Source organism: Helianthus annuus, chromosome 7, assembly GCF_002127325.2.
Source record: "Helianthus annuus cultivar XRQ/B chromosome 7, HanXRQr2.0-SUNRISE, whole genome shotgun sequence".
In the NCBI taxonomy this organism is placed as follows: Eukaryota; Viridiplantae; Streptophyta; class Magnoliopsida; order Asterales; family Asteraceae; genus Helianthus; species Helianthus annuus.
Window position 1 is genome coordinate 123,912,990 of NC_035439.2, and position 11,736 is coordinate 123,924,725.

At 33.2% G+C, this 11,736-nt stretch overlaps 1 long non-coding RNA gene across 15 annotated transcripts; it reads left to right on the forward strand.

The window, feature by feature from the left end:
- Positions 1-3,321: 3,321 nt before the first annotated feature.
- Positions 3,322-7,164, forward strand: LOC110868499. 15 transcript variants are annotated; one of them, XR_004862587.1, is made up of 10 exons: positions 3,325-3,463; positions 3,600-3,722; positions 4,200-4,245; positions 4,458-4,620; positions 4,704-5,651; positions 5,736-5,831; positions 6,066-6,128; positions 6,199-6,254; positions 6,342-6,390; positions 6,771-7,164. It is a non-coding gene; the product is annotated as an uncharacterized LOC110868499 (long non-coding RNA). The 15 variants fall into 15 exon arrangements; XR_002552500.2 differs by having other exon boundaries at positions 3,329-3,463; positions 4,704-4,781; positions 5,020-5,089; positions 5,207-5,651; positions 5,736-6,254; XR_002552498.2 differs by having other exon boundaries at positions 3,332-3,463; positions 4,704-4,781; positions 4,848-4,967; positions 5,207-5,651; positions 5,736-6,254.
- The last annotated feature ends 4,572 nt before the right edge of the window (positions 7,165-11,736 follow it).

Genomic DNA, 11,736 nt, shown 5'->3' on the forward strand with positions numbered 1-11,736 from the left:
TTTATTACCGTTTTGATTTAGTTATTGTTTATATGATACTATTTTATGTTTCGGTCTAAAGTATAAGAGTTACACGCCATAAAGCGCGTGCATGGTTCATCGGTTTTACATATATCTTTTGTTCGATTTTAAGTCCCATCGCAACACGCATTTGCGTGTGTGCATGGTTCAACATTTTTAGGGCTATTTTTGTTTGATTTAACGGTTCCGCCGCAACGCGCGAGTCCAAAATTCTAGTTGTTAAAAGAAAACAACATTAAGAAGAGATAACAATAAAAAAAACAATAAGACAAAACAATAGATATATATTATGTAGTGATTTACATACCAATAACTGTATTAACTTCAATTTTTTTTTTAACAACATCCTTGAGGTTAATGAAATTAAAACGGTATTTCGGTCCAGACCAGTCAAGGCATTTCTCAACAGAAGTATAGAAATACAGTGATATTTTGTCATTTCTCTTGGTATACTTAGCAGAGGACTTATTAGTAGCAACAGACGGTTTGGTGATAAGAAGACATTCATCCAACTGAAGGAAGTCTTTGAATTTTCCTAGCATCTTATGCAGACAGGTGGCTTGTATCATAGTTCCCTAAGAATATGAAACATCAGATTAAATAAAAAAGATGTTATATAACATTTGGATATTCATATGTCCAAAAAAATTATAAGACAAATATATACGGTACCATCTTATCCATGAAGATCATATCAAGACGATATATTTCATTTTTGTTATCATTCATCATCTTCTTCGAAATGCTAACAATCTTCACTGTAATCGAATAGTTGTTTGAGTATGTATTAAGATCGTTAAGCATGCTAACCTTTGCAACCTCCATTTGAAGACTGTACATAAGAAAAAGAATAAGCAAAATATATCTATTGCTAAAACGTAATATGATAATACAATAAGCATGGATGTTCTTAAAAAAAATATCAAGGTTGGAATTCAAGCTTACCAATTCACTATTAAAAATTTTAATTGAATGCAGTGGCAAATGTAACTTCAAAGGTAAGTAGTTTATATCCTTATATGATCTTTATTAAAGTAATTAAATATTAGAAATAATATGCAAATTAGGAAAAAAAAAGAGAGAGAACGTCAATTTAAAATTACCATTTTGGAACAAATAGTCATCAAGATTTTTTTTATTTTTTAATTTAACTTTAAATTTTATCATTAAAACAATGTTGGAGGAACTCTTATGTCATTGGAATGTGACGATTAAGTAAAATGGTAATTTGATTGTAATATTAAGTTGAATAACTCAAAAAGTGGTTTTAACATCAAGAATACTATACCCAAACAATCAATATGAGGTTGTATTTCAGCAGTGGATAACTTTAAATTGCTCAAATGTTTGAACCAACTTCAAGAATACTATACCCAAACAATCAATATGAGGAGCTTAATAATCCAAGTGTATTTGATTTTTATTTACTAGTATAAATATGAAACAACTGTTCAATTTATAGTACAGATCAAATCACTAAAGAGATGTGATAAATACTGTTACATATAAACACTGTTGTAATAAACACTGTTACATATAAACACTGATGCAATAAAAATTGTTACATATAAAACACTGATGTGAAAAACACTGTTACATAAAAACACTGTTAACATAAACAAATATAAAATAACTAATGTTGAAGCTCAACCACTGTTGTTGGACATCACAAATTTAAGATGCAATTTTAAAGGTAAGTAGTGTATATCCTTATATATTTTGAATTTCAAAATTACTGACATTATCAGTAATTACTGACTTGATTTGAAAGCAATTGACATGATGACTTTTCTAAATTTTATTTTAACTTTAATTAAGAGATAATAACCGTCAATTTGAAATTCACATTTTGCTTAATTCAAATGTCCAAAGCTCAAGAAATTAGCATTAATTACTGATTTGATTTGGAATAAATAGCCATCAAGATTTTTTTTATTTTTTAATTTAACTTTAAATTTTATAATGAAAACAATGTTGGAGGAACTCTTATGACATTGGAATGTAATGATTAGGTAAAATAGTAATTTGATTGTAATTCTAGTTTTGATTTGATAATTTCAATCTATCAATAATTAACAACATCAATAATAAAAATGTGAGCAGTGAATGTTTTCTAAGGAAACCGTTGATGGTCAATATCAATGGATGTCAACACTAAAAAAGTGAGCAGTGGCTATTTTTTCCTATCAGTGGATACCCAACAGTTTTCAAAACACTGATATTTGGTAAGTCAGTGGTCAACACGGAGATCGAAGAAACAGAAGTTGTATTTCAGCAGTGGATAACTTTTAACAATCAAATGTTTGAACCAATTTCAAGAATACTATACCCAAACAATCAAGATGAGGAGCTTAATAATCATCCAAGTATACTTGATTTTTATTTATTAGTATAAAGATGAAACAACTGAAGTGATGTGATAAATACTGTTACATATAAACACTGTTGTGATAAACACTGTTGTTGGACATCATAAATTTCAGATGTAATTTCAAAGGTAAGTAGTGTATATCCTTATATGTTGCTTTATTAAAGTAATTAAATATTAGAAATGATATGCAAAGTAGGAAAAAAAAAGAGAGAGAACGACAATTTTAAATTACCATTTTGCATATTTTGAATTTCAAAATTACTGAAATTATCAGTAATTACTGACTTGATTTGAAAGCAATTGTCATGATGTTTTTTCTAAATTTTATTTTAACTTTAATTAAGAGATAATAACCGTCAATTTGAAATTCACATTTTGCTTAATTCAAATATTCAAAGCTCAAGAAATTAACATTAATTACTGATTTGATTTCCAACAAATAGTCATCAACAATTTTTTTTATTTTTTAATTTAACTTTAAATTTTATCATGAATAAAAATGTAATTCTATACCCAAACAATGGATAACTTTATTTTTTATTTTTAATTTAACTTTTTTTTTATTTTTTAATTTAACTTTAAATTTCAACAATGGATAACTTTTAACAATCAAATGTTTGAACCAATTTCAAGAATACTATACCCAAACAATCAAGATGGGGAGCTTAATAATCATCCAAGTGTACTTCATTTTTATTTATCTATATATATATATATATATAAATGAGATGGATTTGGGCCATGCGGCATGTGATTTTGGAGCTTTTTGCTGATGTGGCATGTTATGGTGGAGGTAGAGGATGCTTTTGGGAGGGAATTCATTCTCAATTCTCAATACACAAACAAAATCACTTTGGACGCGGGATCCGGCTACATTTGGGTCGGATATATGGGTTTTCAAAGAAACCCAGTAACAAATATGGATCCTATAAATCCTTTCTCTCAATTCACGCTTTACTTTTTCTCCAAACCCTAAAGGAGAGCGTTCATCCTTCTTCTGTTGGCGATTAACATCTCCTCTCTTCGCCGTGACATAAATTCGTCTTCTTGATTATCTCATCAAGATCCAAGGTTATATCTGTTGTGTTTATGTTATATAGATTATGTAGGTTCATCTTTTTATAAAATACTGATTCGAATGTTATAAACATCATTGTTCGATTCTTTTTTTTCTTATTCTTCTTTTGTTTCCACGATTGCGGTACAGAACTGAAGAGCGGATCAATCTTGTGACCTGGTGTTTTTTGGTCTGATGAAGCTCGTGATCTTGCCAATGAAGTTATGAAAGTCATACCGTTTGATCGTGTTCAAACCCTTGAAGTTTCGTGTGGTAAAGTATATTCTTTCAGAACACGTAATCCAGCCATTCTTGAAATATAAAGAAAATTCTGTTTAGTTTCTGCTCCTGTAATTGATAATCAAAAAGTGCATTGAGCATATATATGTAAAAAAGTGTGATCTTGCTGCTTAATTTGTGAAGAAAAGGTTATGCACACCAACTGTTTGTTTTATTGCCTGAGTGTCAATTTTACTTTATTAAGGTTTTTCAATTTGATTGTATCTAGGTGAAGGGGATTGTGGTGTATTGTTGTTGTGTTGGTATTTATATCTTCAATTAATCATTTAACCTGCGCAATTTTGGTGGTTTTGGGTGCGTATAATACGAGATGGAAGGTAGTATAGTTAGATGAGTGATTCATTCGGATAATAGTTGTCTATTTAATGCCGTTGGGTGAGTCTCTGAAACATCACACTATCGTTTTCTCTGTATTTTTTAGTTATTTTTTGGTTATTTGTATCCATGCAGGTATATCATGGACCATGACAAAAATAAGCCTCCAGAATTGAGACAGGTTAAATTCGAGCGTCTTTTCATTTGTCGTGTGTGTTGATTATCAAACTGTGTTATCTGCAATACCATTTCTTCTGTTATGAAAGCTTAGGACACAATGGAATTTTAAAATTTGACGTGAAGCATTTGTTAACACGTTGATGCTTTGTATTCAAAATATTGTATAAATATGTTTTTAACTAATAATGTATTATATTTTTTTACTGGTTATAGCTGGACAGGTGGCCTTCAAGGATGAAGGAGGAATCACTATTGTTGATTTAAGTCGCGTCTTCAGAAGATATTGCAGAAGATATTGCTGATGCCATGGATGTACCGAGTCCTTTTGGCACTGCATTAAGTATGGCAGCTGCCTTAAAGACAGACCATGAAGCCAGTAAGTTTTAATCGTATTTCTTTTGATTAGACTACATATACTTTGTAAACAAAAAGCAGAGTGTCTATTTAATTTCGTTACAGGTGGTAGGGAACTGGTGCAGATACTGCTTGCTGCTGGAGTTGATGCTACTGTGCAAGACACCCAACATGGGCGGATAGGTTTGCATAAGCTGGATACTCCTTCCTTTTTATTGCTTGGATCTGATTTCCTACCTTTGAAACTAGGATAAGCTGGATACTCCTTTTTTATGGCTTGGAAATGGACTCATCTTTATTTAATCAAGTGTTGTACTATTGAGAAGATTATCTTTGAATTCCATCTGATGTGGCGTTATCTGCGTTCTGGTATATTTCTTTCACATTACTCATATGTTGTATTTTTTACTTGATTTTGTAGGTTAGATCTTGGTCTCTTAAGGGATCCCTCAACTTTAAAAATGTGTTCGTTTATAGTGAACTTTGGGATGGTATATTTCAAGTTTTTTTATATATATAACATAGTTTGTAAATGAATTTTATTATTTTCAACTATGTTCTAGAATGGGTTCTATATTGACATGGTAAGTTTTTTAACTGTTATCCAGGTACTTGCAACATGAGAGTTAAGTATTATTAGGCACTGAGCTGCTGGTGTTTTAGTACATTAATATTTACACATGTAGTGTACAAATATAGTATCCTAACTAACTCATGGTCACCTGGGTCAAAGACTAATACACCTAGATGCCTATTTTGGTTCGTAAGTCCTGGTGAGTTGGCTATTGTAGTCAGTGGGTGCGGTTCATCAGGCACCATCTTGAGCTCGACTAAACCTTATAATTTAGAGATTTGGACTTGGTTTACCTTGCTTTTCGGGCCTTCGTAATCAGCTCAATGTTACTGGTGGCCCTCGGTTTTATTACGGAGGGTTGATAAAGTGAATTTTTTGGGTACCCAATGAAAACCACCTCAATGGAATCTGCTTGCTAGAAAGGATTCGAGTGTTTTGTTTATAATTGTGTTGTGATGGGATGCTGAGATGTTTAACAGGTTCCTTTCTTAACTATATCTTGGACATTTTTTTTGAAATTTCTATGTTTTTTTGGTTGTTTTCTTATTTAAATTAAAAATTAGGGATAGTATCTGAAACTGAAAATGAGTGGAGCCGACTTTGTGATGCAGTTTTGTACATGGATCCCTAGGCTTGATGATTATCACACAACTCACAAGGTTTGTTATTAAAATGATTGTTAAGTTTACATGTTTGGTTCAAAAGTATTAATACAACCCATTCTTTTGTTCCAAAATTAACATGTTTCTATATGAAATAATTGCCATTGATGGATTTCACCATGTGCCATTTTGTATGTAGCTTTGGAGAAAGGGAAAGAGGATACTTTAGAGGTTAAAAGTGTTATTTTTATACCTTTATTTGTTGGAGTTATTTGCTTTGTTTTGAATTAGATTGAATCAAACCAATCTTCGTAACGGCGCAATTGAAGTTTTACCATTCGCCCATTGCACCAGGTTCTTTTTGAAGTTTAAGTTGTTTTATTTTGATTTAGTGGAATTTAGTGTTTAGTTTATTCTTTGATAGGCCCTGCAAATGGAAGATTTAGACGAAGCGGATCTGGCTCGATATAATCGTCTCAGGTTTCTGGCTTATTCTTAGTCAACACTCAACACATGTATATTCGTTTCCTTTCCTTTTTCATATATTAAAACTTTTTGCATATGCAGTTGGGTATTTGTTATTATGTATACAAGTGGCAGCATGGGCTTAACAAAGGTTTGATTACGCCTTTATTTTCTTATTTATTCAGTCATAACTATCGTGTGTTGTATGGGGGTTTGGATTTGCCTTTCCTTGGGAACTATTTATCTATGCAGTGATAAGTGTTTAATGTTTGGATAAAAAGATTATACTCCTAATTATCTGATTATTTGCGGGGCAGCTAATCAATTTTCAATAATTAGTTTCATATCAGCTGCAAATAAAAGGATTTTGATGATCCTTAACCCTTACGGCTATGGGTGACAGCTGATATTCTTAACTGTTTTCGAGTTGTGAGTTGTTGAAGCATAAAAAGTAAACACTTTGTGAGTGTTGATAAAATAAAAGGGTTATGATAATCCACTCTCTTATATGTTGTTTTGTTGACTTTCTAGGGGGCGATGATGACTCAAGGAATGTAGTAGCAATTGCTGCTGCTGTTTTTGACTATTATCCCAGGAATTCGGACTAATGATGTCTACTTGGCGTATTTGCCATTGGCTCACATATTGGAATCAGCCGCTAAAGTAACATCATATACATATATTCTATATATATGGTAAATTACCCATATAGAAACCAGCTTATATTTTCCCAAGTGTAGTAAGTATCATTACTTTTAGCCGCAAAATAGAAATCAATATACAATTCATTACAGATTATATCAACAATCTCATTTTACATGGACGATGAGCAGCAACATGCTAACGTTGCACTGGCTATGCCATATGTGAAAAGTGCTTATGTTAAAAAATAACTGAAAGAAATTAGTTCCCAAGTTTGAAAAAAGATGTTTTGAACTTATATACACGTTGTAAGATGTCATGTCGGACTGTCGGTAGTTTTTGAAAAGTCAACAAAATTTGATCTATTAGCGTTTGAACAACTTGCTTGGCGCTATAGCTAATAATATAATGTTACTGGGTCACTAAAATCACAATAAAGTTAAAGTTATTTTTATGTTTGTGCAATTTTTCCTATTTTGCAAACGCTTATAATTCTTTTATAGCTTTTATGTTCTGTTTTGTGCAGATTGTGATGATAACTGCAGGTCATCTCGATTAAATATGGGTCAACATTGACTTTAACAACACTTCAAATAGAATAAAAAAGGAACCATGGGAGATGCTTCTGCTTTAAAACCAACTCTAATGGCATCGGTTCCAGCTATTTTAAATGTAGTAAAAAAAAGTATTTATTAGACTTATAAAAAAAAGTAAATTATGTTTCTCACCTCTTAGTGTTTATCGGTAATTCCATGGTGACATTCCATCCTTGGAGGACCATCCGCCACGTAGGCGCCACGTCATAGTCCTCCCAAAGATGCTCCATCACCTTGAACTAGAGAGTATGAGAGGATGGTCCTAGTCATAGTCCTCCCCACCATTTCTATATATTTTTTTTAATCTTCTATATTTTTTTAATCTTCTATTTTTTTAACATTTAAAAAATAAACTAACAAAATATTTTCATTAATATTAAAACCACATTACATAAATTTAAAACAAAACATAAACTTAAAAAAAACAAACATAGACTTAAATAATATTATGCTTCTTCATGATATCGTTTTGAAGTTTTTTCAACATCGAACGTTTCGGCTCGGGATACTGATCGACATCCATGGTTATCATTTCCCATTCCTTGAGCCGAATTTTTTCATCCGAAATTCTGATTTTCTCATTCGGCAATCGGACCTTCTCGCGTAACTTTTCTTCCGCTACACGAGTTTTTTCTTCGACGGCCCGCTCCTTTGCCTTCGTCGTTTGGGCCGAGACTTCGTTGTACATTTTTAAGTTTTCCATAAACTCTTCCATCTTCGGGTCCAACTTTTCCTTTTCTTTCCCCTTGGCCCGCTCCTTCTTTGATTTGTCTCGGCCCGGTGGACGCTCCGCTTCATGTACGGCGTACTCCTCTTCGTCAAAGTCGGCGTCATCATTTAAGTTTATGTGACACCTCGCGTCCGATCCACCGGCGCTAAAACTACCCGTTTCCGATGTTTTTTGGCGTTTCGCCATCTCCACCTTGTTAGGAATCGGCGACCATTTCGGTTCCTTTTTCATAATTTCCCACGCGCGAACGTGAGCAAAGTTGGTATTAGCATTGTTCGACTTATAGTTGTCCAAAGCTTTTTGAAAACATCGTCGTCGCTGATGCCGCTACGACGGCCACTTGTATATATTTTATTATATTCCTCGCAAAACCTATTGACGGCCGAGTTCAATTTCCGCCACTTTGACGACACCGAGTCGATATCACGATACGGGCCTTGGTCCATAAGTTCGAGGAACTTCGCCAAAACCTTGGACCAAAACCCGTCACTTGTTTGGTTATTACCTATAATAAAACAAACAAAATATATTAAAGTTAAACAAATTAAACAAACATTTAAAATATGTAAACTGTTAAAAAAATAAAAAAAAAATTCAAACAAACTAACCAAACTTTAAAAACTTATAAACTGTTAAAAAAATAAAAAAAAAATAAACAAACTTTAAAAATACGATTTAAATAAAAAATAAACAAACTTTAAAAATACGATTTAAATAAAAAATAACCAAACTGTTGACCATCAAATTTAAATAAAAAAAAATACACAAACTTTAAAAAAGATAAACCTTAAAAAAAATACGAACCTTTTGTCTTGTTGTTAGACGTGGCTATGAAAGCCTTGGCTAAGGCTTCTTCTTTGATTGGCGTCCACTTAGTCGACTTCGGTTTGGACGATTGATCACCAACCACTTGCTTGCCTTTGTTTCGTTTTCCTTTTCCGTTAGCCGGTTGGGTTTCGGGAACAACCTCCACATCGTCGTCGGGTTCGGGTTGTTGAAAGGGTTGCATCGGGATCGGTTGGGGTTGAACGGGTGGTGTCGGGTTCTGTGGGAAATTATAAGCACCCCGCAACATCATTTGTTGAAGGGCTTGATTTTGAGAGAATTGAGCGAATTGGTTTGGCGAGTGTTGGAATGATGCAAACGCATTTGATGAATATTGCGAGAATTGGTTCGGTTCTACCGTCGGATAATATGCCGGAACCGAGAAAACATTAGGTTGGGTCGGGTTGTTGGGATTGTTCGGGTTGTTCGGATTGTTCGGGTTGTTCGGTTTGTTGAAGGGTTCCATTTTCTATAGAGTATGATGTTTATAAAAGTGGGAAGAAGATTTATAAAAAATAACTGAGAGAGATGAAATTTTGGGTTAGATTTGTGAATGGAGGTGAAATTGGAAATGAAATATATATTTAAAAATATGACCATTTGTTCTTTTTTTTTTTGAAAAAAGGAAATTTAACTTTTTTTAAACGGTAACTTTTCATCATGGGGCCCACAATAAGTTCCGTCGCCAACGTCCAAATACCGACGAAAGGAACGGGGACGGGGGGGGGGGGGGGTATGGTGTACATGGCGTCGCCGGGTGGGAACGGGAGGGAGGACATGGGCATACCGTGTAGCCTCAGGTTGAGGAAAAAGGAGGTCTGACCACCAAACTTTTTAATTTGACTTATCAAAGACGGTTGTTAGCAGTAGATGGAAGTTGGTAAGGAGCATGGGGTTAGAAAAGTTGTTGTGGGATGCCATTGTTTTTAAGAAAACGCTCAGGTATAAATTCGTTTTATGCTATGTGGTGGTGCTCCTTTAGCTCCTGATACAAAACCATTTATTAATGTTTGCATTGGGTTAATATTTTGTTTAACTAAACTGACAATTTGTGATTTGTGTCTAATAACGAACTATAGGAATGGAAATGTTGATAACAATTAATATTGTTATATATATTAGTAAGATCATCCTTAGTGAGGGTATATGGTTGGTCAAACCACATGCTCAACACTGCCCCCTCATGTGGTTTGGCATTTAGGGGTGTTATGCAAGAGATAGGGCTGTAAACGAACAGAACGTTCAGCGAACAGTTCTTGAACCGTTCGGCGGGAAGTTCGTTTATGTTCGTTCGTTTAATAAACGAACGAACATGAACAAAAAATTTCGTTCGATTAACTAAATGAACAAACATGAACAATGGTCTCGTTCGTTCAATTGTGTTCGTGAACGTTCGGTAAGGTGTTCGTGAAAATTCGTTCATTTGCGTTCGTTTATGTTCGTATGTTCGTGTTTTAATTAAAGATTTTTATACTTTCATATATTTTATCTATACTTTTTATACTATTAAACTTTTATTTATATCATTACCCTAACAATTAAACTAGGAAACTCTCTTTCACCTTGTTTATGCACCATTTTTCTTTCTTTTCTCATTAGTTACATCGACGAGGATCTACCTCCGTTCCACAATAAGGGATTCAAGTTCTAGTGCTACTCTCTGGGCAATCCACTTTTATCCTTCATCGCGTTCGTCAAATTTATTTGTGTTCGCTTGTGTTCGTGAACCGTTCGTGAACACGCTCATTTCCTTAATGAACGAACACGAACATAAAATCTCGTTCGGTAAGTGTTCATGAACCGTTCATGAACACATTTATTTCGTTAACGAACGAACACGAACAAAGCCTCGTTCGTGTTCGTTCGGTTCGTTTGATTGGTTGATAATTGTCTTGACTAATCCATATTTTTTTATTTAATTTCAATTCCAGACTCATGAATTTTACATGCCTCACCACTACTCTATTTTAACCATTTTTCAAGTCTTGAGGACGTGAATGTCACTTGGCAAAAAAGACCTAACTACTTGGGTGACTACTACACATGGTCTAATTGTAATTATGCGCGTTACCTTAGCCTTCGTTTGTACTTTATACACACATTGTCGGGTGATCACTACACATGGTCTAATTGTAATTACGCGCGTTACGCTCAATCTTCGTTTGTAAAGACAATTAAGTAATTTTTGATACTTTGTTTTTTTTTCTAAGTTTCTTCTTTTGTAAAGACAATTAAGTAATTTTTGATTCTTTGCTTTTTTTGTTTTTCTAAGGTTTTGAGGTTTGGTATAACGTACGTATTTTCCTGTATTGCTTGCAAGTGTTTAGTTTTTGGTTTAGAGAAACTGATTTGTTTTTTTATTTTAAATTTTAACTCTAATTAGTCACCATAAATCGAAAATTTTACTTAAGGTTAGTTTTATCAAAGAAAGATTAAAATGGTACTTCTGTTGTTTAGCACAAAAAGTAAAGCATAGGCTGACTTTCTTCATCTTCATTTTTTATGTGCATTAGCTCTAAATGGAACTTTAATTAAACGGTTATTGGATTTTAATAATCTTAAGTTTCACCAATTGGTTTATAATAATTATAACTTTAAAAATTTCCTCCAACGATCCAAGCTTGTAAGAATTTGGACCCCATTAATCCTTTTCTAACATATAAGAATTTGGTCTCCTTAAATGATTTAAGTGCACCTGTAGACT